General features: G+C 46.5%; 1 long non-coding RNA gene across 1 annotated transcript; it reads right to left on the bottom strand.

Annotated features, from left to right (window-relative positions):
• Positions 1-8276: 8276 nt before the first annotated feature.
• LOC142928870 (uncharacterized) lies at positions 8277-11404 on the bottom strand. Its single transcript, XR_012945180.1, has 3 exons — positions 11335-11404; positions 9767-9937; positions 8277-9319 (listed from the first exon to the last, which is right to left on the bottom strand). It is a non-coding gene; the product is annotated as an uncharacterized LOC142928870 (long non-coding RNA).
• Positions 11405-27653: the final 16249 nt, after the last annotated feature.

A 27653-nucleotide genomic window follows, 5' to 3' on the forward strand; every position in this document is an offset into this window, starting at 1 on the left:
CATGCGGCCACCCGACAATCCTAATATATAAACACCTAGGTCTGTGATTTTGTCATTGTGACTAACGTGGCACGGATTGGTTTAAGTGCCTCAAGTGACCGGGACCAAGCAGCCAACCAACGCTTGGCGGGGCTATAGAGGGGCGGGTGAAAGTCCGCATCGAACCAAACCCCCAGCAAGGCCATCTACTTAACGACGAGAGGAAATTCACACGAAATGCCGTTTTCAATTTAGTTATTCCAGATATAAAATGATATAACCTTTTAATGAAGAAATACAATTATCTGATTCAAAACATAATACAATTCAAAGATGTTTCATTTTAAAGCTTCAAAACGGAGCATCGGGTGCTTGCGCAAATCTGTCGTTCGTGTGCAATTTTTTTCGTGACATTCCTGGCCGAAGGCCGTAAATGGTTGTGAGGAGTGCCACAGGCGTCCCCGAACAACCCCTAGGTACACAAATGTGAAAACACCCCCCTTGCAGGCAGTGCGGTGGCCCTCACACTTGTCGGCGAAAGTGCATCCCCTGACTCTGCAAATGAGTCAACACTGATCTAGGGCCTCATGACCATGGAACTGTAGCACCACTCCTGACAAACGGGCGACACCGACCGTGTCATCACCCCTCCCGTGTTTCGTGCTGAATTAGCAAAGCCAAGCACCTGCTCCAGGCCAGCGTTAAAAGCCACCCGACTGCAGCGTTCTGGCCGGATGTGAATAAACCAGGCGGCCCATTCTCACAGACTGTGGCATCATCCCACTGCCTGTGCACGAGAAGGATTCTCAGACACTTGACAACGAGGTGGGGGGCGGCAGCTTAGCAACACTATTGAGGAAGTGCGTCGGCTTTGCTTCTCCACTCCACTACCGACAGTGACACGTTGTACACGTACAGTCCTTTTGTCAACACACTGCTGGACGAGGGCCCGTGTCCACCCCTGTGTGGTTCAGTGGAGTTGTTTCACCGTGCTTCACCACGCTGCACAGTGCGGGTCGGTGACGTTGGGGAGCGCAGGCAGCGGAGTGTAGCACGGTACAATGAACTTTGTTGCACTGCCCTTTGCCAAAAATGTCGGAATCAATGGATGTATTCATACTGGAGGAATCTGATGAGCTATGGAAGCTATTTTTCACAGATGTCCAGTCGGGGTGGGTCAGAACGTTACAAAAAAATAATTCGAAAACACGATGAGAGTGAAAATGAGTGTATAGGAAAGGTAAAGAAATTACTTTTTAAAAAATATGCAGTCCTCAGCAGCCTGTAGCACCTATTGTATGCACGGTGGTCACCCATCCAAGCAATATCCATGCCCAGCCCAGCTTAGCGCCTCGCAATATTGGGGCGAATTCCTCGGTGGTTTGGTCGTACGAGTTGACGCGATGCATTGTGCTTAACCAACTGGGACTGGGAGAGGCCCAAGCCAGGTCCAGATGCCAAATGATCAGAAGTGGTAATGTGTGTAAGGAGAATATGTAACAAGACATTGGGATATTGTAGTGCAGCAGTGCCTACATACCTACGCCAAAGATGCCCCGTATAGCCTGAACACACTGTTGGGGCAAGTGCTGTTAGTGAGCACCTATGAAGGCCCGGAACGGTACACGAGGGCGTGGGTGGTCAGCACCACGCCCGGCCACCTTTGTCTCCCCCAGTGGCAATGTTTACACACAGCCCATCGGGTCCTCATTTGAGGCTGAGTCGACCGAGGGGAGGCCCAGGACCAATTCAGATAATCATCACTGGTGTTGGCCGTGAGCGCGGATCGAACTCGGGTCGCCGGAGTCGTAGTGCAGCACGCAAACTACTACACTACCATTCCCCATGCGGAGGAGACGCACGCACACAGGATGAGACACATACACAGGGATTCCATAATAAATGTTTTTGGGTTAGATCGCGTTATTTATAAATGTGTCGTAACCCTCCACCACCCGACACGGCCAATCAGTAAAAAAGTGTCACGTTTACAAAGGACAAATAATTCACTACTTTAGCCCACCGGTGTGTTGAAGAGTGAATCAACATCATTAAAAATTTGAGTACGACGTTTCGCTGGTAATTACATGCAGCATCATCGGGCAATTTGCCAGAATGGTGAGGCCTTCCACTTGCTCCCGGTCTTAAATAGAGCAGCAGCAGGGTGACGTCATCATTTAATTCATTCAGGTGCAGTGATTTGAGGCGGAGAGGGGTATTGTAATTATATAATCGATTGGTAATCACCAAAGTTCCTGTACCTGACACCATCGCAATCATTGAAGACTTGGTTCATCAAGGACTAAACACTGAGGTACCCCCCCTGGTGAGACACTGCTTAACCAATACATACTTTACTTGGAATGGAACTTTCTACAAACAAACTGAGGGCACTCCAATGGGCTCCCCCCTATCTCTGGTTATAGCCAACATTTTCATGGATAAATTTGAGACTGACGCCATCCAGACTGCCACTCTGCGCCCAACCTTATGGAAGAGGTACGTGGATGACACTTTTGTCATCTGGCCACATGGCCGGCCTGTTCTAGACCAATTCTTCGACCACATCAATTCCATACACCCAGCCATCAGATTTACCATGGAAGTCGAAAAAGATGGCAAGCTACCTTTTTTTTCGATGTTCTAATAAAAAAGAGACCTGATGGTTCAATGAGCCACTCTGTCTACAGGAAAGCTACCCATACGGATGCTTATCTGAAACCGGATTCCCACCACCATCCATCACAAAAGAATTCTCTCATCGAGACTCTGCACCATAGAGCCCAATGCATATCCGACCAGGAACACATAGGCAGTGAACTCAAGCACGTACACCAAGCTCTTAAGGCTAATGGTTACTCCGACTATACAATCCGCAAAGCTATCACTCAAACCATGAAGAAGGACCCTCTTGAGGCGCCTTTCAAAACCATCACTTTACCCTACATTGCGGGGATCACAAAAAAGATCTCCAAAATCTTGAATAAACACAAGATCCAGGTCCGTTTCAACACATTACATAAAATCCGTGATCTGGTTCCGTCTGGAAAAGATGTGATTCCGGACTTACAGTACCCTGGTGTCTACAAACTAAGTTGCCTCTGTGGTAGTAGTTACATTGGAGAAACCAATCGACATGTCTCGGACCGCATTCGTGAACACAAAGCAGACCTTAAACACGGCAGGACCAACACCTCGGCCGTGGCAGATCACTGTTATAATTCAGTAGGCTTCCATGACATTGACTTCTCCAAGACAGAGGTTCTTTGCAAGCGATCGGGCTACCATGAGAGATTCGTTCATGAGGCTATCCACATATGCAAACACAGAAACAATTTCAACCGAGAAGATGGATTCTGGCTTAGCAATCATTGGAAGGATTTGATAAACCATTTCGGGTCTTAATTGATTGTTCACGCTTACGGTGGCTTTTAGACAGCATACATTAATTTTTCGTCTCCCCCCTCCTCTTTTCCGAACATAGATGGACTCGTCCTTCTAAACAAACTGTCAAATCGCTCTCCGTGGTGCTAACGTTTAAAAATAAATAAATACAAAACGCCACTTCTTTCAAATGTTTCTTGCCGTTGGTTTTCACACCTGATGATGACTGTTTGTGTTACAGTCAAAACGTCGTGAGAATTTTATTGATTTATATATATTTAATTGTTTCCCTTCAACGTGACTTTACCGAAAGAACCAAGAATATGTTTTAGTTGTTTAGGGGGGGGGCAGAGCTTTGTGACGTCATATTTGAGGAGGGGGGGTCTGACTTTTTGTAACACCGTGTGACTTGGGGGGAGGGGGGTCAAAAATCACCAAAAATCGCGCGTGACGTCATTCATGGACGGCCCCTAAGATCACTGCTACATTGTTTTTATAACTTTATATTGGTCATTTCGAATACGTTTTGGTTTCGCCATATTTATTTGTTGTAGTATAGAGTTAGACTGATCACTTTAATCTAAATTGCCAGAGATAACCGGGCTAGCAGCAGATAGAGCCCGGGGTCCCTATGAAGGACCCAGTGTAAGGGGCACTTACCTCTGGTGCAGTAATTGCTCTCTTGTGTTAATAAACCGGCGGAAGCCCTTACCTGGAAACCTGCCTCCGAGTCGTCATTCACCACACAACATATTTATAATGGGCCCCAAGCGTGGTGATAGTGTTTATTTATTTAAGTTTTGTTTACTTATTCTTACGTTTATTTTTGTTTATTTTATTTCTGTTTAGTTAGGTTTCGCACGTACGTGTTATAGTTTTACCGTCGTTATTTGCATGTGCGTTTCTCGCCAGCCAAAATTAAATGTGCAAGCTAAATATAAAGGCTCTCTGTTTTTACATTCGTCCTTGTTCTGGTCCCTCACCAGACGAAAGTGCAAGGTGTTCCTGTACCTGGGGGGCTGTGTAAACACCGCCACTAGGGGGAGACAAAGGCGGCCGGGCGTGGTGCTGACCACCCACTCCCTTCGTGTGCCGTGCCGGCCTTTATCGGCGGTGCTTGCTAGCAGCACTTGCCACAACAGCCTGTTTTGGGGATACGTGGGATCATCTTCTTTGGTTCTTTCGGTAAAGTCACGTAGAATGAGAATAAAATAATAAAATAAAACAATAAAATTCTCACGACGTTTCGGCCACAACACAAGTGGCCTTCAGGTGAAAGGAGCAAACCTGTCGGGACTACAGAGCTCATTCTACGTGACTTTACCGAAAGAACCAAAGAAGATTAATCCTTGCAGTCACGAAAGCTTTAAATCGAAATTTAAATACGTGGGATCGTCGTTGTGTGCGTGTCTGTGTCTGTGTGCGTGTCTGTGTCTGTGTGCGTGTCTGTGTTTGTGTGCAATTGGGAGGTGGTCCCCCTTCCGACAAGCAAGTCAACGTCAGGGACTTAATGTTTCATTTACTTTTCAGTATTATTAAAGTATTGAGTTTCACAATGCTTACCTTTTGGTGAACTTTAACATATTTTGTAAAACTGTCCTATATGTACATTTAAATATTGTAGGTACATGATTGCGTTACAACTTACGAACAGTTCCGGATGCGAACGGGTCTGAGGAACGGAACCAGTACATAAGTGGATAACCGTCCCGTGCAGTAATTTAGCACTTAATTAGCTAGTAGTCACATCACAAATTCAATGTCAAATTCAAACTAAGACTGGGGGAAAAAATGTCAAAAAGAGCAATGTAAAAATCTTATGAGTTAACATAGCAGAATCACAAAAATAAACAATGCCAATAATTTACTATCAGATGCCTATACAGAGTGCTTCACTACGTGAACAAAAATGGCACCCTACCATCTAAACCAGGGGTCGGGAACCTTTTTGACTAAGAGAGCCATGAAAGCAAAAAATTTGGAAATTTATTTCAGTGAGAGCCATATAATATATTTTAAAAGTGAATTCAACTAAATGTCAGTATAATAAGCCTCTGAATTTATTCTTTTAAATAATGTTGTTATAACACTCACCATTAATGCGACTTCTGGTGCTGCATGGATTTGCTGATGTCTTTGTAGTCGGGTTGGTACTTGGTGAGGTTAAGCTTCATGCAAGCGTTGAGGCTTTCATCCGTTAAACGTGATCATAGGTTGGACTTGATGTTTTTAAGATGTGAGAATGACTGCTCACATGCGTACGTAGATCCAAACATGGTCAATACAGCAATACTCACACGCTGCAGTGTGTGGTATGTGACAGGAAGCGCGTTCCAAGTTTTGAGAATCAGCTGGTCTTCGGGTTGGAGTTTTTTCATTTCTGTCCACATGTGCTTGCTCGCCAACTCCGCTTTCTGTCGTGTGATTCTTTCCAAATCTTCATTCAGTGACTTGAACTTATTCACCCACATGTCTGAGGCCTTCAGGTCAGCCACTTCTGCTTCAAAATCTCTGACGGAGACACCAGGGATGTAATTCAGGTCGGCTGTGTTCAGTGAACACTCGTTTGGATGGGTGATGAACTTAAAAAGACGAGTGTGCTCACGAAATTCTCCAAAGCGTGCTTTGAAGGACTGTAGGAGACTGGATGTGCAGCCAGCTAGCTGGTGGAGATCAAGGTTTTGAATGGGCTCACTTGCTGTGCATGCATCTTTAAATTGGCTCAGTTTTTCAAAATGTAGTAAACGACCTGTTTCAAGATCCGTGATGAAAAGCTCCAGCTTGTTTTCAAAAGCAAATACAGCTTGTTGAAGGGATAACACTGTATTTCCAATGCCTTGCATTTTCACGTTGAGCTGGTTCAGATGTTCAGTCAGATCTACGAGATAGTAAAACTTGAGGAGCCACTCGGTGTCGGCTAGCTCAGGATGCCCGACGCCTTTCATTTCAAGGAAAGTCCGGATTTCGTTCAGGCAAGCCGCAAAACGGCTAAGCACCTTCCCTCTTGACAACCAACGCACATTGCTGTGCAAAAGCAGACCAGGATAGTTATTTACAACTTCATCCAGCAGTGTTTTAAACTGGCGATCATTTAAGGCTCGGGCAACAATAAAGTTGATCACACGAATGACCAGCGACATCACTTCGCCAAACTGCCTGTCACACATCTGAGCACAAAGTGCCTCCTGGTGTATAATGCAATGGAAACTTAGGATGGGTCTATTTTCATGTTCACCGAGAAGCGCCACAAATCCTTTGTTTTTCCCCACCATACACGGAGCACCATCAGTACACACTGAGAGAAGTTTATCCATAGGTAGACTTTTTTCTTGAGCAAACTCCATGAAAGACTTGAATAAATCCTCACCTCTTGTGGACCCTTTTAATGGCAGAACAGCAAGACTTTCTTCGCGCAGTGTGTCACCAACAGCATATCTTGCAATCACGCTGAACTGCGACAAATGGCTCACGTCTGTTGACTCATCCAAAGCCAGAGAAAAGAACGGCGCTGCATTTATGTCCTTCACTTGCGTTTCCTCCACTTTGTTTGCCATCACGATGGTACGATCATGAACAGTTCTTGCCGACAGAGGCATGTCTTGTATCCGTTTGATTATCTTGTCTTTGTTCGGAAGATCATCAAAAAGTTCATTGGCTACATCCAGCATGAACGTTTTAGCATACTCGCCATCTGTGAATGGTTTTCCGTTCCTCACTATTGCTAAAGAACCAGCAAAGCTAGCCGAATTATAGTCACCTTGCCGGGTCCATACGCGGAGTTGCTGCTGGCTAGCTTGCACCCTGCTCAGAAGCTCTTGGCACGCTTTCTTTCTGCTGTCTCCCGCAGGGTATTTTGATGCAAAGGTAGCGTGGCGCGTGTCGAAGTGCCGCTTTACATTCGACCGTTTCAACGATGTAATTTTGTCATTGCAAATTAGACACACCGCAGAACCCGCTCTCTCCACAAAGGCGAATTCTTCGGTCCATTCGTCCTGAAATGTACGATACTCGTCGTCTTTTTTTCTTTTCGCCATCTTCTTCGTCGAAGGGTTAGCTTCGAGCTAATGACCGAGCAGACGCAGTCTCAGACTGATTCAAAAGGGGGCGTTTACCTGTTTTACCCAGCAACGGCAAACGTAGGCCAGTATCATCCAATTAAAATAATGGACAATTGCTCCTGCAGCCCTGAACAGGACATGCGCAGTGAAAAATCGATGGATGGATTAAAACAAGTGAGAATATTTTGTTTTATCTGCGAGCCATATGCAATCATCAAAAGAGCCACATCTGGCTCGCGAGCCATAGGTTCCCGACCCCTGATCTAAACACATAAAGCAAGACAGCGGGCAAGCAAGGTCACAGGTAGCGATTGTGGGGCCCGACGTCCACCCTGACCTCCACCCTGACGTCCACCCTGCCACCCTCGCCGGGCAGGTGGGTCACGACGTCCACCCTGCCACCCTCCCCGGGTAGGTGGGGCACGACGTCCACCCTGACGTCCACCCTGCCACCCTCGCCGGGCAAGTGGGGCGCGACGTCCACCCTGACGTCCACCCTGCCACCCTCCCCGGGTAGGTGGGGCACAACGTCCACCCTGCCACCCTCGCCAGGCAGGTGGGGCGCGACGTCCACCCTGACGTCCACCCTGCCACCCTCCCCGGGTAGGTGGGGCACGACGTCCACCTGTTGGGCTCCTTCCTCCACCGCGTCAGTCAACTCCCGCCAGGCCCCCGCTGAGCGAGTGACGGGGGCCCCCGATGCTCGCGCTGCTGGCCTCGGAGCCACACGGGGCTAAAATACACGCCCGTGCACACCACAGCTGTCACTATTAGAGGGGCCGCGGAGCGCGCTATTACCTGCGAGCGCGCTCACACCTGAGCGATTACCACACTCGCGCAAGACATGGTGACGATCCCGCGGTCACCACCCCGCGTTCACTCTCGCCGCATGTTCCCCCACCGCCACCGAGGACTCGGCTTGCACACGCAGTCGCTCCACACAGAAATTGCAGACACCACACCATCGACGGTCTGTGCTAACTTTTTATTCTCGGCGCAAACCACAATGCCTTAAAGCTGCCCAGTCGGCACTACCGGGGGGAGTATCTTGCGAGAAAAGCCTAGGCCTACTGCCGTCTGCGCTCCTGCTCACCCAAGCGTCCTACCATTTACCTGGTAGCCGTACTCGCGGCGTCACACGGACGCTGTGAGAGGCGGAGGGAAGAGGACGAGAAAGCCTTGCCTAACACGGCCTCGTAGTGGCGAATGAGTGGCGAATACACACTGCCTTTCTCGCTTTTTCCACCCCGGCTTCCCAGATGTCGTGTATGACTCATCGCGGCTGGCCCGGTAATCTTTGTGCGCCCATACACTATTAAGCCAACTCAGGGGCACCGCGATGTGACTTGTCCTGCGAGGGTCGGCCAATCCCCTGGCACCGGGAAACCGTGGGACTTTCCTCATAGGAACCCTTCGGATTAAAACCCGTTGTGCCAAGCAATCCCACGCCAGGACACTACGTGTGTGCGCTGTCTGTGTGTGTATTCAGTGTGTGGCCGCGGAGTTTGCAGAGTGGCTTCGAGGCCGTGGCACCACACAATCCCTGCAAACTCCAGCATATGTGTGTGTGTGTGAAAGTGAGTGTGCGCGCATGTGTGTATCTGTCTTTATTTGTGAACCCGAACAGTTTGACTTTTGAACAGGCCTCAGGAATAAGGAACCCGTTCGTAAGTCGGGGGACTGCCCGCTCTTTCATTTGCGTGGCCTTTCTTTCTTTGGTCCATCGCGAGATGCTTTGTGCGCGCCGGCTTTTTTGGTTTGATTATCCCGGGCAGGCTTCGTTGGATGCCCAGGCATCTTCACATCGGGCTCCTGTCGGTTCTGCTCTTCCGCAGCGTCCAATCCCTTTTCCACGTCGGGGGCAGTCGTTGATTTTTTATTTCGCGTGAAGCACATTACTGAACATAAAAGGGGACAAGGGAGTAAACGGGTTAGTGTGAGCCACTAAATGCACATGCATGTAAGTATCTGTAGTTATCTATTTGTGCATGTGTGGGCTTTTCTCCGGGTCAATCTCTGCCTGCATCTTTCCGCGTGTATCTTTGTACATGTCTGACACTGTCCGTGTCTATAGCTGTCTGTGTCCTTCGTGTCTCTCAAAGTGTTTGTAAACGTGTCTCTGTGTCTCTCTAGATCTTAAGAGATTGAAAACTAATTTCTTTAGAAACTGCTCGTTGTTGTGTTTAGTTTGGTGTCCTTTACCCCGCCCCTCCGATTAGCACTGTTGGCTACGGAAATGTGTGAAAGAAATTCAACATATACACATCTCCTACGATGATCTGCAGAGGACTCTACTTGTTGTTAAAAACGGCTCTGCTATCTGGAGGAACAAGCTAAAGGCTCACCGATGCAGAAGACGATTAAGCATAGCATGGCTGGCACGACCACGATCAGTGCAATCACGCTGGTCTTCGTGGGCTCAAACTCAGGGTCGTAGTCTGGCTCTGGGATGACGTCGGGATCGACGTCGTCCAGAACCTCCAAAGGTGCTCGCCGTTGCTTTTCCAAAATAGTTCCTGTAACACAAAGACAAAGATAAAGGTCCCCCGTGTAGCCTTAACAGACTGTCGGGGCAAGTGCTGTTAGCGAGCACCTATGAAGGCCGGTAACGGTACACGAGGGGGTGGGTGGCCAGCACCACGCCCGACCGCCTTCGTCTCCCTAGTGGCAATGTTTACACACCGCACCAGGTACTCATTTGAGGCTGAGTCGATCTAGAGGAGGCCCGGGACCGGTTCAGATAATCGTCACAGGTTTTGGCCGTGAGTGGGAATAGAACTCGGGTTGCCGGGTTCATAGCGCAGCGCGCTAACCGCTACACTACCGCTCCCCACTTCCTGTAACACATACATGCATACACGCGCAGGTGAGTTAGTGATGTTTACAGACTTTTAAAAAAATCCTCGAACATTTTTACATCATTGCTTTTTGTAAAAACCTAGCAGAGTGAATTTAGACGTATCCCTGGCAGCAATGTGCAATGGCTGTATCTACGTTGAACTTCTTTCACACCGTAATGTAGCCACCGTGCTAATCAGAGGTGCGGCGGGCAGGGGGGGGAAGGACAACAAACTAAACACAAACATCAGCAATGTTTAAGAAGGCAGAAGCGTCGGGTGATACGAGCCGGCAGCAGCACTCTGGACAGCGCTGCTTGAAGGGCCCCATGCAGAAGTTGTGAGCAAATCTTTTTTGGCCATTCTCACACTCGTGAGGTTACTCTGCTGTGACATTTTTGAAGGGTTTCTCTGCCTCCTGACAATAATGCCCAGAGTGCACCAGGAAAACAATTCAGAAGACAACGAAGTGCCTGTAAAGTGTATTGTCTTTTTTACTCGGCTTGATATGGAGACTTAGTAATGACATGGTGACACTTTTTTTGAATGTTACTGCGCTGACGTCACCACAGTGTGAGCGAAATTCATTGTTCCTACAATTTTGATTTGAAGCTTTCGTGACTGCAGGGATTCATATTCTTGGTTCTTTCGGTAAAGTCACGTAGAAGGGAAACAATAAAATAATAAAAATATAACATATTTAATTATTATTTTGTTTCCCTTCTACGTGACTTTAACGAAAGAACCAAGAATTTTTTTTGATATATATTTTATTATTTTATTGTTTCCCTTCAACGTGACTTTACCAAAAGAACCAAGAATATGAACCAAGAATATGTTCCTACAATGTTTCTGCTTGTTGCTCTACCCCTGCCTAGTTATGCAAATTGAGCATCTCAAGGCATTGCACATGCATGGAACGATGCATCGATGTTAATGAGTAAAATGAATACTTCGATTCATCATACTTGGATTGCAAGGACAACGCGACAGATTTTACGAGAGTCATATTTTAGGAGTGATATAAATTGCACGCAGTGAGGCATTCCTGAAGTTATAACTCCAGGATGACGTACGTTCGCAATAAGACAGGCAGACTTCCTTATTCTCTTTCTGGCAGGATGCGCAGCGCAGGGCAGATACATACGTGGGTTCTGCGGACAAAAAAACACATGGACGGAGTTAAAAGGCTGTTGATGTCTGCAGATTGCAGGGAATATTGGGGTCACGAAAGTTCACGTGATGGAACCAGATGTCACGTGCATTTTCAGTAGGGGCAAATGTAAACGCTACGAAGTTCCATTCATCACCTTTTTGATTGACTTTATTCGCTTTTTTTCTCAAATAGAGATAAAAATATGAAACCAATTTGTACGCATGTTGAACTGCTTTCGCACCGTACATAGCCAACCGTGCTAATCGGGAGGTGCAGGAAGAAGGACAACGAACTAGACACATACATTTCCTGCAGGAATGTCGGTCACGTGGTTTGACCATTTACTCGTCACACCGTTCAATGCGAGTTGGTGACCGTGGGGAGGATTAGGTTTCGGTCGTGGCATCAGGATCAGTTTGGATGTCACCCACCTGTGACGTTACGCATGACCAGCGATCAAACTCAGACCGCCGCGACACCCACACGATAAGAATGATAAGCGTTTACTTGCCCAGTCGAGTGTGTCAAGCAATTGCATTTAGAACACGGTGAGTGAGTTTAAGGTCGAAATAAGCGACATGTGATGACTCCAAGCAGTCTGGTACGTTCAGGATAAGACTAAAAACAAAACTGTTGTTGAGCAGGGCCCTACATTTAGACGTTTGGCCAATTCCACGCAAGACCGTTTGGCAGGAAACAAGCGCACTTGGAGACTGTGCCTGCACGTGAGTTGAGAACACTCAAGAGTTCAACACGAGTTGACTCCTCGATACGTTGCTGTGCTGCCGTCATGCCACGACTTCGTTAAAATTGGGCTTTACTTTCAGGTAATCCTTTATTATATTATTCAGTTAGAATATTACAGTAGATCATCGATTGTCCGGTGGCTTCGGGGGGCAGGGGGCGCCGGGTTTTCAAAAACGCCGGATAATCAAATCACTATTTAAAATTGCTTATTTTTGCACGCTGTGTTTTTCGGTGTTGTACATGTGCTTTTGCGTTTAAAATTTGTTTACTACATAACATTTGCATAAATATCCTACTCTAAAATAAAAATCCTAATAAAAAAGTGACTATTTACTGTACCGTACTTACCACTCTAATCTCGAAGACTGGAGTATACACATGAAGCATTTTCATTGTTTAAGTTGTATGTATGTACTGTATAATGTACAGTATATGATATTTCACAATGAAATCAAGCATAGCTACCTTTTTTGTCACGCCAAACGGTGCCTCTGGAGGGATTTTGCCAAATCGGCCCGGGACTGCCGGATAATGTGGGAAGCTGCCGGATAATCGAGGATCAACTGTATTTGGTCAATTGTCAGCAGGTTTAGCCTGTACATGTGAAGTTGGTGCAGGTTTTCCAGATAAAAGCCGGAGGGAAAGTGTTGCATTCAAAAGTAAACATATGTCATGACAATGTTAGAATGTTGGGCAAGCGCCATTATCAAGCGCATGGTGACGTCGTCGTTGACGTGCTTGAACGAGCGTGATGCTGAAGCCGACAGTCGGTAGCGCTCGCTCACATTTCCGGAATAACGCTCGGACCTTTTTGGCCTCATAAATTGTCCACGCACACGGGCACATGCACACATGCGCACACGCACATACACAAATACAAAGTTCGAGCACCTATGAAGGCCGGCACGGCAGACCAGGGGGAGTCAACCTAGGGGAGGCCCAGGACTGGTTCAGATCATCATCACTGGTGTTGGCCGTGAGCGAGAATCGAACTCGGATCGCCAGGTTCGCAGCGCAGTGCGCTAACCACTAAGCTACCGCACCCCAGACACATACACACACGCACACACGCGCACACACGTATGCATACTGTCTCATGTGATAAGCTGATAAAGACGCAGTCATGGCACCCATACCGTCTTACAGAATCGCCAACATATATACAGGTGTACACAATCTTACCACAGACAGGGCATGACGGTTCCTTCGAAGCTGAAAAACTAAAAGGAAAGGACAAAACGTAACGGTAAGTTAAATTATATTCGCATTAGTTGCTTAACAACACAGTCACAAATCCCATACATCACCACCACACACAGCAGGGAGTGTAACCAGGTAAGGGTGAAAGTGTCCTGCTCATGCCACTGCTGGCTAAAGGGCCTCCACTCGAGGTACAGAGATCCCGTCTACAGAGTATTTGGTCTACTCTTCCAAGGTGGCCAGAGACAGGAATATCCACACTTTGCCACACCGTATTGGACGTGCTGATCGACTGATTATGGTGTGTCCCCATGCCTACCGCTCGGTGGACAGAGGAAGAAAGATTTGACAAACTTGCATTAGGGTCACAAGGAAGCGAGCATGGATACATTAAGTTTAATATGTGGGCTTTCGCGACCAATATACATAAGAGGTTTTCTGGGTTAGATCGTGTGAATATAAATGTGTCGTTACTCCCACCACCAGCACCACCCAACACAGCTAATTAGTAAGGTTTGTCACGTAAACAAACATGTCAGTTACTAGTTCAGCAATAACCGGTGTGTTGAAGAGTAAACCCACAACATCTACAATTCGAGTACGACGTTTCGCCGGTAATTACAACTAGCCTCATCAGGCGACAGCTAATTATACCGCTGTATTAATAATAATGATCCTATACCAAACGAAAACCTCTTATGGATGGACACATTAAGAGTTAAAGTTACAAATCTGTACCGCGCACAAGAGCAAGTGGGGAGGGGACAGGTGCTAGCTTGATGCAGGTTCGTGAAGCATCAACAATGCCGTACTATGGTTAGTCTCGTCCCCACCACGGTAACGTGTTAGACACCGGTATTCTCAACACTGCTCATGTGAGCAGGAGGGAGGAGGAAGACAACGATTGATGTTTGCGTCGCGCTGGGTGTGAGGGTGCAATGGGCAGGACTTACTCTTCAAAGCTTCCTGAAAATCCTTCCATAACTTGATGAGTTCTCTCCAGTAGACTGCCATGAGAGAGAGAGAGAAAAAAACGAGTGAACAATTTGTAAATACAGTAAAACCTTGGATTGCGAGTCACTTGGTCTGCGAGTGTTTTGCAATACGAGCAAAAACTTTAAATAAATATTAATTCGATAAACGAGCGAGGTCTTGCAATACGAGTAGTGTACGTATACGCTTTGTCTGCCGAGCGTCAGGTGATCACTACTGAGCCGATGGTTCTTCTCTCTCTTTCGCTGTGGGATTGTGGGTAATCGTCTCCCATGCTCGGTCTCAGTCGGCGTGCCTCACTCGTATAGTCAACATCTGTGCGAGCGTATACTGTTTACTATAGTACTATAGTGTTTACTACAGTATAGTGTTGTGACCACGTGTGTACTGATTACTACAGTACTATAGTGTTGTGACCACGTGTATACTATTTACTACAGTACTATAGTGTTGTGACCACGTGTGTACTGTTTACTACAGTACTATAGTGTTGTGACCACGTGTATACTGTTTACTATAGTACTATAGTGTTGTGATCACGTGTATACTGTTTACTATAGTACTATAGTGTTGTGACCACGTGTATAATGTTTACTACAGTACTATAGTGTTGTGACCACGTGTATACTGTTTACTACAGTACTATAGTGTTGTGACCACGTGTGTACTGTTTACTACAGTACTATAGTGTTGTGACCACGTGTATACTGTTTACTATAGTACTATAGTGTTGTGATCACGTGTATACTGTTTACTATAGTACTATAGTGTTGTGACCACGTGTATACTGTTTACTACAGTACTATAGTGTTGTGACCACGTGTATACTGTTTACTACAGTACTATAGTGTTGTGACCACGTGTATACTGTTTACTACAGTACTATAGTTGTGACCACGTGTATACTGTTTACTACAGTACTATAGTGTTTACTACAGTATAGTGTTGTGACCACGTGTGTGTGCGTAAAGCATTTTTGTTATTTTTGTCCAAGTGTAGTGACTGTTCTTTAGTAACTGTACTGCAACAATGCCCCCATGAAATCCTCAAAAGGAGGCAAAAGCAAATGTCATTGGATAGGTTCCTTGTTAAAGTCGCAGAAAAATAAAAAGATTCCAGTGAGCCAACAGATGCCAGTGATTCCGTTAGTGACGGTGAAAGTCGTCCTACACAATAACCCTCCTCCTCTCCTCTCTCTCGTCTCCCTCACACCAGCCATGATTAAATTAAATTAATAAATTTGATTACTTTATATGAAATTAAAATAGGAAAAATATAAAAAGGTTTTTTGCATTAATAATTTTTACTTGAATATTCTTGGGGTTGTGGAACGAATCATCTGAGTTTCCATTATTTCCTTTTGGGGAAATTCGCTTTGATATACGAGTGCTTTGGATTACGAGCACGTTTCTGGAACGAATTATGCTCGCAATCCAAGGTATTACTGTATAGTGCAAAGACTTTTAAAATATTGCTTCATGATTGCCCCTGTACATGTCTGTCCATTGTACTTGCATTAATTTTTTACAGATGACAGCTTTCAGCTCCAGGAACTGGTCACACTTCTGTGACGGTGGCCCACATTTGCATTCATCACGACAGTTTCCAAAACGTCATAAATATTGCAAGCCATTAAAAGGATGCCAGCAATGTCTTTATAGTTACATGCAACCTGTTTCATTTTGCTTATTCGTGTCTCGACGATAAATCATCAGGGCCATATTATCCAATCGGAACAGTAGGTACAGTAGGCACTGTGCCCAGTGCCTACAAATACTTAAGGGCCTACAAAAACTAAAGGGCTTACGAAGACACATTCTTACCACGTTTTTTGTTTGTATGTATTATAAAAAATAAAATGTAACCAGGATATCTTCTTGAATAAATATATTTGTATAGCAAGGATAGGCACAGTGTACAAAGAGGCAACGTCACGTCAATGTTATCTGTGGCACGCAGCACGCTCCCATCAATTTAGGGCACATACTAAATAATACGCGTATCAGTAATGACGTCTGTACAGCACCTGGACGAAGTACCGTGCGAAACAAGCGGAGTGACAGCGGCGGTAGCAGTAACATGGGGCAGCAGCAGTAGCAACTGTAGAAAGTTGTCACTGAAGGCCTACGAAACAGAAGTGCCCAGGGCCTACAAGAATCTTAATCTGGCCCTGTAAATCATTGATTTTGTTATATCATTCAATTATCCCTTTAAAACATTTTGCAGAACACCTTCCGAACCAGGCAGGTGTGTCTTTCTGGCTCCTGATCACAGCCTGTAGAGTTCTCTGGTGTCCTCTCACATGAATCCCAAACTCTCATTCGTGAAAAAATTAACATCGCCAAAACATCCTCATGCAGCGGGACCCTCCTGAAGAGGAGTTTTGAGACTCAGTCAGGATTTCTTTGGTAAATAATGAACATTATTGTACAAGGTGGTCTAAATTAGTTTAGTGAGAAATTAATTTCGTATTTATATTTCGGGAAATTAACTATTGGGCCATCCTGTAGATCTGCCAGCATTATTTGGCTCATCATACAAATCCTGTTGCATTAATGAAAATGATTAATAATAAACGTGTTTTTTGGGGGGGGTTAAATCACGTAAATATTAATCGCCCGATTAAGCTGGTTGTAATTACCAGCGAAACGTCGTACTCAAATTGTAAATGGTGTGCCTTTACTCTCCAACACACCGGTGTGCTGAAGTAGTAACTAATTGGCACGTTTTGTTTACGTGACAAACCTTACTAATTGTCTGTGTCAGATGGTGTTGGCTTAACAACACATGCAATGTACAGGTGGAAAAGGTGGAGAACATATTTTTCTTGTCGCGCCTTCTCCTGGCAAGCCAGGGTATAGCAGCACCTCGACGCCCACAGTCAGGGAGTTCCGTAACATCTGTGTGCGGTCCACCAACCCTCGCTGCCTCCACAGTGCTGGAATACAGCAATGTATGGCCACCATCGGCAGGCTAATTTCTTGGATTACGAGAATTTCATAACCAATTATACCACTATTGTGCTTTTTGAGGCACACACAATATTTTTTGTAGACATATTTAAATGTCTACCCAAAATAGTGTACCTTTATTAAGTAAAAATTACTTTAATATATATTTATTTTCCAGTTTTGCCCCAGAATGATATAATTCTGGGTTTTGGTATTGATAACAGCTGGGTGGTTAGTTTTCTTTTTGGGGTTATCTTTTGAATAGTTTTTGTGAAAATATTACAAGAGTCTACGGCGCACTGAGAGATGAAATATTCCCAAGCATAGCAAAAAGCAACCAGTCGGATCTCTCAAAACAAATCAAAACTGAATTTCCCACAGTCAGGCTCAATGTTTGTCCCCACACTTACTGGCATAGTGTTTTTGACTCAGCTGACCGGAAACTGTGAATGACAGAACCAATACATAGTTAACAAGGCAGGAGTGATCAAGCACATAAAAAACGGCAGTGTTTGTGTTTATGCTGATACGGAGTTGTGCGAAGCGCACATCATAAACAAACCGAGACAGCATTGAAGGTGCGACCAACAGACATCACGTGTTTAGATACCAGGGGTGGAATGATTAACCGTTGGGTCTTAAGCTCACGATACGTGCAACGAATCACTCGTGTATGAGCCCATGGTGTATCCCTTTCGATTTACATTGAGTCACGGGTTCACGTGACTCTTGAAACCACGAGTTGCCACGAACATGACTGCAATTATCAAATAAATATTTAATAAATATTTTATAATTCTCGTTGGGCCAGGAAATCCTCAACAATGTTAAGACTTTTCCGGAGAGTTATGCCATATTTTTACGGAAGAGGGTGATCTTGCTTTGAGAAATCCAAATTGTTTATTTTGCAGATAATTGATCAGCATTCGGGTGTTTGGCCAATACCAGTAATGTTTTTTTTTGCTATGGGAGGACATTAGGGACCTGGGCAGAAACCCATGCAGAACAGGCGTAGAACAAACTGCGCGCAGAGAGGTGCACATGTTGGGAATCAAACTCAGGTCTTGCTGTAATGCTCAACTAAACTACTAAAACTATGTTTTATTTCACCAGGTAAAGCCCACCGACCTATGTCGCTCTTTTTCAGAAGCGACCTGACCACAAGTGATGGCCCAATGAAGTGGCGTATCACGTGGACATTTATAGCAGCCGAATACTCTAAACGCGTGATGTTGATTCTAAATGTGAAGGGGAAAACTGGAGGACCTGGAGAAAATCCGCACGACCGCAGGAAGAGACATGCAAACTCCAAATATAAAAGCATTAGGGTAGGGATCGAACCCTCGACCTCCTGTATACCCGGCGAGGTAGTTAACATCTCCTAGCCACCAATTGTGTCATTGAATCGTTCCACATTGTCATGGAGGGTGGGGAGGTATTCAAATGTATTAATGGCATTACTGTATTTGTATTAAATTAACCGATTTGCTATCCACGATGTTCGCCGTCATTACTTTGAATGCAGTTTTAATTCGTAGCGATCTAGGCCCTGGTTACTTTCATGTAGTCAAACTTTTCGTTCAAGTTAACCGTCACAACACCCACTATATGCGTGCAATTTTCAGTCTTTAGCGTGAGTAGCAACACTCACGGCTAACCGTCTCTTCTCTCACACAAATACAGTAGGCCTGTATATTTCAGAGTTCAACGTTGTCGATGTTAGGATTTGTAAAACAAATTGACGATCCTTTTTTTACTTTCAGATCATTGATTTGAGGTAATTACGTAGTACCTTTGTGCTTACAAAAGTGACGTCAAACGATGCAGGTTTCTTTTACAGGCCAGTAAATGACACAAACATTTCATTTCCACTTACGTATTTATCAACTAAAAGTGTCAAAAAAAGAGTAAGATCATCCAAAATATAGCTAGGGCCGTTTTTGGATATTCAAATCAATCTGACAATGGGCAACAAAGACAAAGATCCCCCGCATAGCTTTAACAGACTGTTCGGGCAAGCGCTGTTAGCGAGTAGCACCTATGAAGGCCGGCACGGCACATCGGATGGTGTGTCGCCAGCACCACGCCCGACCACCTTTGTCTTCCCAGTGGCGATGTTTACACACCCAAGGTCGACTCATCTGAGGCTGAGTCGACCTAGGGGAGACCCAGGACCAGCTCAGATAACCACCACTGGTGTTGGCTGTGAGCTAGAATCAAACTCTGGTCGCCGGGTTCGTAGCGCAGTGCGCTATCCGCTACGCTACCGCTCCCCACACAATGGGCAACACCGATAGCAACACCCGCCATTCGCCACTAAGTGGCGGTGACGTCACCAGGGCGCCTGTGCCAGGCCAGGTGCACTGAGGCCACGTGACGTGTCGAAGGCCCGCCGACAAGAGGTCTCGGGACAGACCTAGGTGCCATGGGCTGGCTGACTTGAGACGACTGGTAGATGCACCAGCTGTACTCCCTGCTGTGCCAATGGTCAATACACCCACGAGCACACACACATTATACCCCTTTGTTGGGTACACTGTCTTCATATGCTCTTGCATTGCTACACGTAGATCGCTTTTTTGTCTCAATCCACTGATGGATGAGGGTTTCCCCATGCCGTACTCGTCATGGAGGTTATTTCACCATGCTGGTCGTTGTGGGTTGGAGTCAGTGGTGGGGGCTGGACATTGGAGCATAGGAGATCAGTACAACGATGGATTTTGCGGTGCTGCGTTTGGCTAACAACAGCCTGGTTGAATTTAGATGCTCATGAATATGAAATTGCAAGGTATATATATCAGAAACTTGCACGGATGTTTCAACTGCCATGACGGAGAACGATGTTTTTTATTTTACTATTTTTTTTACCAGGTAAGGCCCACTGAGCTAAATAGCTATTTTTCAGAAGCGACCTGGCCACAAATGATAGCCCAACGAAGCAGTTTACCAAGTGGAAATGTATAGCAGCCAAATACTCTCAACGCATGTCTCTAAATATGGAGGGAAAAACCGGAGGACCCGGAGAAAAATCCATGCGACTACGGGGAGAGAGAGAGAGAGACATGCGAACTCCAAATATACACGTAGGCTTTCGCGACCATTATATACAGTCGTTAGGGTCAGGATCGAACCCACAACCTCCTTCATACCAGGCGAGGGAGTTAACAGGGGACCACGAGATTGCAAGTTATATAGTGTACAAACCATTACACCGTAGCATCACGCTGCTCATTTGTTAGACAACATATTCAGGTGTTGGATTTGTTTTCTCTCCAAAAATCCTGGAAAACTGTGGAGCAAAGTATCGGTTTGTTTGCGTTCTCTTGAGCTAGGCTGCTGAAACAACTTCTGCCGAGAGCGTGCGAGTCAGCCCGCTGACATGCCCCTCGAGTCCGAATGCACGTACCGTCTCCAATTCTGTTGTTCATCTCCACAAACTTGGAGCCCATGGTTTGCTCCACCTGCTCGTACAAATCTACAAGACGGTGAACAACACGCACGCACGCACGGACACAGAGCGTTCCAGTTAACACGGCCAGCCTTTTCCGAATCCACAAGACGGTGAACAACACAGACGCACCGACAAAGAGCGCGCACTCACAGAGAGACAGTTACAGAGAAACAGAATGACGGGCTCATAGAGACACAGAGAGACACGGAGACAGAAAGACAAGAGACTCACAGAGAGACAGTTACAGAGAGACATGGAGAGACAGACACGCACAGCGACTGACAGAGAGACAGTTATAAAAAACACACAAACAGATGGGCTCATAGAGACACGGAGAGAGAGACATGGAGATACAGACACACACACAGACACTCACAGAGAGACATTTATAGAGAGACACACAAACAGATGGGCTCATAGAGACACAGAGAGAGACATGGAGATACAGACACACACTCAGACACTCAAGCAGAAACAGTTATAGAGAGACACACAAACAGATGGGCTCATAGAGACACAGAGAGACAGACACACACAGAGACTCACTGAACAACAGTTATAGAGAGACGGGCTCATAGAGACAGAGAGAGAGACATGGAGATACAGACACACACACAGACACTCAAGCAGAAACAGTTATAGAGAGACACACAAACAGATGGGCTCATAGAGACACAGAGAGAGACACATGGATACACGCAGATAAGAGACAGGCACAGAGATAGAGACGCATGATGTACGCAGGATGAGACAATCAAATGCAAAGAGACAAAGGACAAATGCATCGTAATTATACCTCTGTGCATTTATATTGAATGCTTCTCACCTACGTCTTATATTTCTCTAAATACCGTATTTTCCCACATATAGCTCGCATACGCGTATAGCCCGCATACGCATATACCCCGCAAAAATAACGTTTTGTGTAAAACAAATTTCAGATAGCCCGCACCTCCATATACCCCGCAGGGTCTTGTTTTGTTTGTAAAAAGTGGTATACCCCGCGGGTTATACTGCAGGAAAATACGGTGCTGCCTCTAATTCCTATCGTTCTTTCATACCTGGCTACAAATGTAAATAATCTCATAACTCTCTTGATGACTGTATCTCTCTTCTCTTCGAAATTAACATCTCTCCAAATTTTCTCATAATATATAAATGTAATCACCCAAGCTAGTCGGCGCATGGAACATCTAAGAGACCGGGGTGTGGAGCCAGCAGAGGGCAGGAGTAGGGGCACGGTGACTGTGCATCTGTGAAAAAGAGCTTCATAGCTCATCGGATTCCTCCAGTATAAATAAATATTCCGATCCTGTATGCAGGAAATAGCAGGGGAGGGACGAGGTCACTCGAGGCCGTGAGCGGTCGAGCCGAGCTAAACGATCTCCGGCGGACAGTCGGTGGATGAGAGGGGAATGGAAAGCCCTGGGGGTGGGGGGGGGGTGCGAATGGCCAGAGGGGGCCGGTGGATGTGCAGACGACAGGGGGCAGCGTGATGGGTGTTAGCGCGAGGACACGGCCAGTGTAGGAATACAACAGGGGGAAGGGACGGGGGGAGTGGCGTGGAGGCGAGAGGGCGGTGCGAGGGGAGAGAAGAGGCTGGACCAACGCAGGGGGGAGAGCGAGTGGGGAGAAGGAAAGGGGCCGTCCATAAATGACGTCACGCGATTTTGGACGATTGACCCCCCACCACCTGTCATTGTAGTGCGTATTTAATGTGGCGCTGCACTCTGATGTTATAGGAGAAAACGTTTATTAAAAAGTCTATTTAATTAAGTAAAACGTGTTGCCTATATTTATTTAAAGTTGTGCATTTTGATGTGACGTCACATTTCTCAAACCCCCCCCCCCTCTTCGTCACAAATGTCTGACCCCCCGCCCCCAGGTGCGTGACGTCATTTATGGACGGCCCCAAATGTAAAACTATTTTTTATTTTGTCAGGCAAGGCCCAATGAGCTACGCAGCTTATCTTCAGAAGCGGACCTGGCCACAAGTGAAAGCTCAACGGAGTGTACTTATCGCGTGGACACTTCTCTCAGCCAAATACTCCGAAGCACGTTTCTCAACGTGGAGGTAAAAAGAGAAAAATCCACGTGGCCACAGGGAGCGAGAGAGAGACGCAAACTCCAAATATACAGCAGACGTTAGAGTCGGGATCGAACCCCCGACCTCCTGCATGAGCCGCCCGAGCGGCGGGCGGCGTTTACAGGGGAGGCCTCCTGGGGCGAAGGGGGAGGGCAGGGGGACAGCCACACGGCCGAGAGGCCACGTGGACGGAGAGGAGAGTTGGTGGCAGTGACTGGGCGGTGTGTGCGGAGTTTAATGTTCAGTGTTAGGCTCCACAGTGATGGTGGTGATGCACGCCACTCATTCACGAATCGTTGTGGAGTTGTCACGAAAGCCGCGCCGAGTTGAAAGATAAGTCTTCGAGTCGTCCCTGATTGTTGCGGTGGGCATTGCATATATTCTGAAACGCATCTTCATCCTCCAATGTCTTCTGAATACCTCTCATCTCTATTCTGTTTCACGTCCAGCTCATCTGAATACATCTTACATTCTTCTGTCTAACACATGCATTGCATAAACAGATCTGGACTAAATTACATTTTTAACACATCCACTATCTCGAGCATACATTTCCATCATCTCTCAGATACGTGTCTTACAGCTCTATTGCAGACACATCTCAGACACGTGTGTGTGTATATATATACTCATAATAGAGGTTTTGGGGTATATCGCGTAAATATAAATACGTCGTTCAACCCGCCACCACCCGATACAGCCAATTAGTAAGGGGTTGTCACGTAAACAGAACGTGGCCAATTCGTGACTAGTATAGCACACCGGTGTGTTGGAGAGTAAACCCACAACATTGACAACCCTTGATAATTGGCTGTGTCGGGTGGTGGCGGGTTTAACGACACATTTATATTCACACGATCTAACCCAAAAACCTCCACGATGGATGATATTGGTCGCAAAAGCCTCCTACGTGTTAAACTGATGAAATATTTACTCTTTGCACCGCATGCCTCTCGGCCTGTCAGTTGATGTGACGTGCTGAGACACAGGCTGCCCTCGTACTGCACCTCGGTGAGGAAACGAGTGCGTTGCGGTGGCTAGGAGATGTTAACTCCCTCGCCTGGTATGCAGGAGGTTGTCAGTTCAATCCCGAACCCTGACACCTGTATATTTGGAGCATACGTGACGCTCTCCCCGTGGTCGCGTGGATTTTTCTCCGGATCCTCCGGTTTTTCCCTCCACATTTAGAATCAACATCACGCGCTGAGAATATTTGGCTGCTATAAATTTCGCCGTGATAAGGCACTGTGTTGAGCTATCACTTGTGCTAGCCAGGTTGCTTCTGAAAAATAACTATATAGCTCAGTGGTCCTCCGTTGGTAAATATAAAGAGTAAAAAAATGAAATGAAAGTAAAAAGGGTGACTCACAGATCAAGCGCTTGGAATGTTCTCCCAGCAGCTTGGAGATAATATTCTGCACGCCCTTGTACGTCTTCGTGCGAATGAAGGGCCTGTCGATCTCCATCCTGTTCAGCAGCGCTTTCAGGGGCACCGCGATGGCTTCCGTGCACTTGAAGCACGGCTCGCACGGGCGGGCGACGAGCAGCAGTAGCAGCAGCGTTGGCAGCACTGCGGTCACGAGGCACGAGGAGCGCTGGGGAGCCATGGCCTGGGGAGCGAGAGAAGGGGTCACGTTTAGCGACTCCACCTTTACTCGTTGTGCCAGTGAAGCAGGCACCCATTAACGTGGGCCATTATGGAAATACAGGGGCTCCTCTACTTACGAACGAGTCAGAATCCAGAGGTGTGTTCGTAAGTTGATTTGTTCGTAAGTCCAACTTACTCCTGTCGATTCCGAACATTTTGTACGACATGTACACTAAATAAGAGAATAGCTTTAAAAGTTGTATAATCTCCTATACACATAGATGCCACTGGTTCTTCAAGCTCTGCAGATGCCACCAATGCCATCTATTGTGCGGCGACTTTCGGTCCGAACAGGCAAACTGGATGTACAGACAGGTTTGTTCGTATCTCTAAGTCGAATTTTCCTCAGTAGAGGAGTCCCTGTAGAACTTTATGGTCATAAAAGATGTAAGGCGCTTGCGTTACGGTAAACAAGATTGCTAAATTTGGTAATCAAAGCCAAAACATCACCAAATGCAGTTACGTGGCGTGTTTACGTTTTCGCGCCACGATTCGTAGTTCACGTAAAAAGACTAGAATCAATACGACCAGTTATAAATAACAGTGGAGCGTTGGCATTGGGCAAGGGTCTGTGGTGGTGGTGGTGTTAAACCAGTATAGGGAAGGAGATGAATCTTAGAAAGAGGGTGGGCACTCAAAACAACAGCAGCGTGCACGCCCCCATCAAACCAAATCCGTCACTGGCAGCAAGGCGAGGAATAGAAATGTACTCTTTGATTTTATTCGGTAAAGTCACGTAGGTAAAACAAATTAAAATAAAATAAACAATAAAAACACGACGTTTCGGAGGCAGCACAAGCTTCATTTTATTTTAATTTGTTTTACCTACATGACTTTACCGAATAAAACCAAAGAGTATGAATCCTTGCAGTCACGAAAGCTTCAAATCTAGAATGTAAATGTCTCAGTGAGGAGACGACTCCCCAATGAGAGGCCTTGCAGCAGCCAAACCGTGCAGCAGGAGCAGCAACAGCAGAAGTAGCAGCAGAAGCAGCAGCAGCAGGAACAGCATCAGCATGAGCAGCAGCAGGAGCAGCAGCAGCAGAAGCAGCAAGAACAGCAGCAGGAGCAGCAGTAGCAGCAGTAGCAGCAGCAGCAGGTGGAGCAGCAGCAACAGCAGCAGTAACAGCAGCAGCAGGTGGAGCAGCAGCAGCAGAAGCAGGGGCAGCAGCAGCATGAACAGCAGTAGCAGCAGGAGCAGCAGCAGCAGGTGGAGCAGCAGCAACAGCAGGAGGCGGAGCAGCAGCAGTAGCAGCAGCAGAAGCAGGGGCAGCAGCAGCATGAACAGCAGCAGGAGCAGCAGGAGCAGCAATAGCAGCAGCAGGTGGAGCAGCAGTAACAGCAGCAGCAGGAGCAGATAGAGTGCTTCCATGCTCACGGCCCTGAACTCCTCCTCTGTGCAGGCGCGAGGCGTGCCGCACATTCCACATTCCCCAGCCTCTCTGCCCGTTGCCACCACTATCGATGTCCAAATGACGAGCCACTTTGTTGAGCTATCATTTGTGCTAGCCATGGCGCTTCTGAAAAATAAGTTAATAGCTTCGTGGGCTTTGCCTGGTAGGATGGGGATGGTTTAGTTTCATTTGTATGCTTTGGGTGATTGTTTGCTTTACCTGTACTTTGCCCCTGCTGGACATCTGTGGAAAAGAGCTTCATAGCTCATCGGATTCCTCCAGTAAAAAGAAAGATTCTGACTTTAGTTATGAATTATAAGGTTACCAGGATAGCATTTTTCACGATACGATGCGAGAATTTTCACGTTATTGACTATCGCGATAATTTTCCCGTAACTCTGCATTTGTATTTCACACATTCTATCATGATTGTGCTTGGCTGGACTAACACTCCGAATAAGGTGCTTTGGCAGTTGTTCAAAGGCAGCTCCCCCAAGACAAAGCAGTCACGCCTCTTATAATCGTTGCACCTTCAAATTACAGTATATCGTTGTCACAACGCGCTTGGCTCTCCAATCAGTTCGCATGTCAACCACGAACGGGACCAGAGTGAGCCCTGCCTCGAGATCGTCGTCGTAAGCGCGGGTCACGTGACCCCCGTTCTCTGTGCGGCACCCAACCAGCGATGATTATTCTATGTGCTATGATTATGCTATGTGCTATGAATACTCTACGTGATATGATTATTCTACGTGTTATGATGTGCTATGATTACTTTGCGCCCTATAATGATTTAATGTGCTATGATTATTGTACGTACTATGATTGCTCTACCTGCTATTATTATTTATACACTGATTATTCTACGTGTTGTAGATTACTCTACGTGCTATTAGCCTATTATGATTATTCCATGTGCTATGATTACTCTACGTGCTATGATTACTCTACTATGGTTATTCTATGTGCTATGATTACTCTACGTGCTATGATTATGTCTGTAATATCAAGGAGGCTCTTTCCCCGAGTCACTCACTACAAGCCCAGTGTAGTAGTAGTACAAGTAGGGTCGCTTACCGCTTTTTCTTTCCAAAACGGGACTTCTCTCCAACAGTGGTGACGAGGTAATGTTGTTGTATCCCTCCCGTTGTGTTCTAACACCAATTAAGTTTTGCCTCTCCAATCAATTCGCACGTCAACCACGAACGGGACCAGAGTTGAGGCCTGCCTGGACACAGCCTGGAGATCCGTCGTCGTGAGCGCGCGAGTTGGTTGTCGGACGACGCCGTGACGTAACAGTCACGTGGCCCGATCTCCCAGTTCCGGGTCACGTGGCTCGTTCTCCCAGTTCCGGGTCACGTGGCTCGCTCTCCGAGTCCCGGGTCACGTGGCTCGTGTTCCGTGTGCTCGTGCGAGCCATCCAACCAGCGACGCTGCCGCGTGCACCTCGTGCTCGGCTGTGATTTGAATTCGTTAGAGACCCCCACCGGTGCCCTATATAGGCGTGCGATGATGGTGCATGCGTGATGTTGGTCGTATTGGCGGTTGTTGCTGTAGTTGGTGGTAGTTGACGATGAAAGATACTGTTATCGGTTTGTGGTGGTTGTTTTATTGGTAGTGGTTGTTGGTGTTGACTGGTGGTTGTCATTGTGTTGGATGTGGTTGTTTTATTGGTGGTGGCTGAAAGTTTTGGTTGTTTTATTGGTGGTAGATGGTGGTGGTTGTTGTGTTGATGGTGGTTGTTTTATTGGTGGTAGATGGTGGTGGTT

Source organism: Petromyzon marinus, chromosome 24 (genome assembly GCF_048934315.1).
Source record: "Petromyzon marinus isolate PM22_M1 ecotype Great Lakes invasive population chromosome 24, UKy_Petmar_22M1.pri1.0, whole genome shotgun sequence".
In the NCBI taxonomy this organism is placed as follows: domain Eukaryota; kingdom Metazoa; phylum Chordata; class Hyperoartia; order Petromyzontiformes; family Petromyzontidae; genus Petromyzon; species Petromyzon marinus.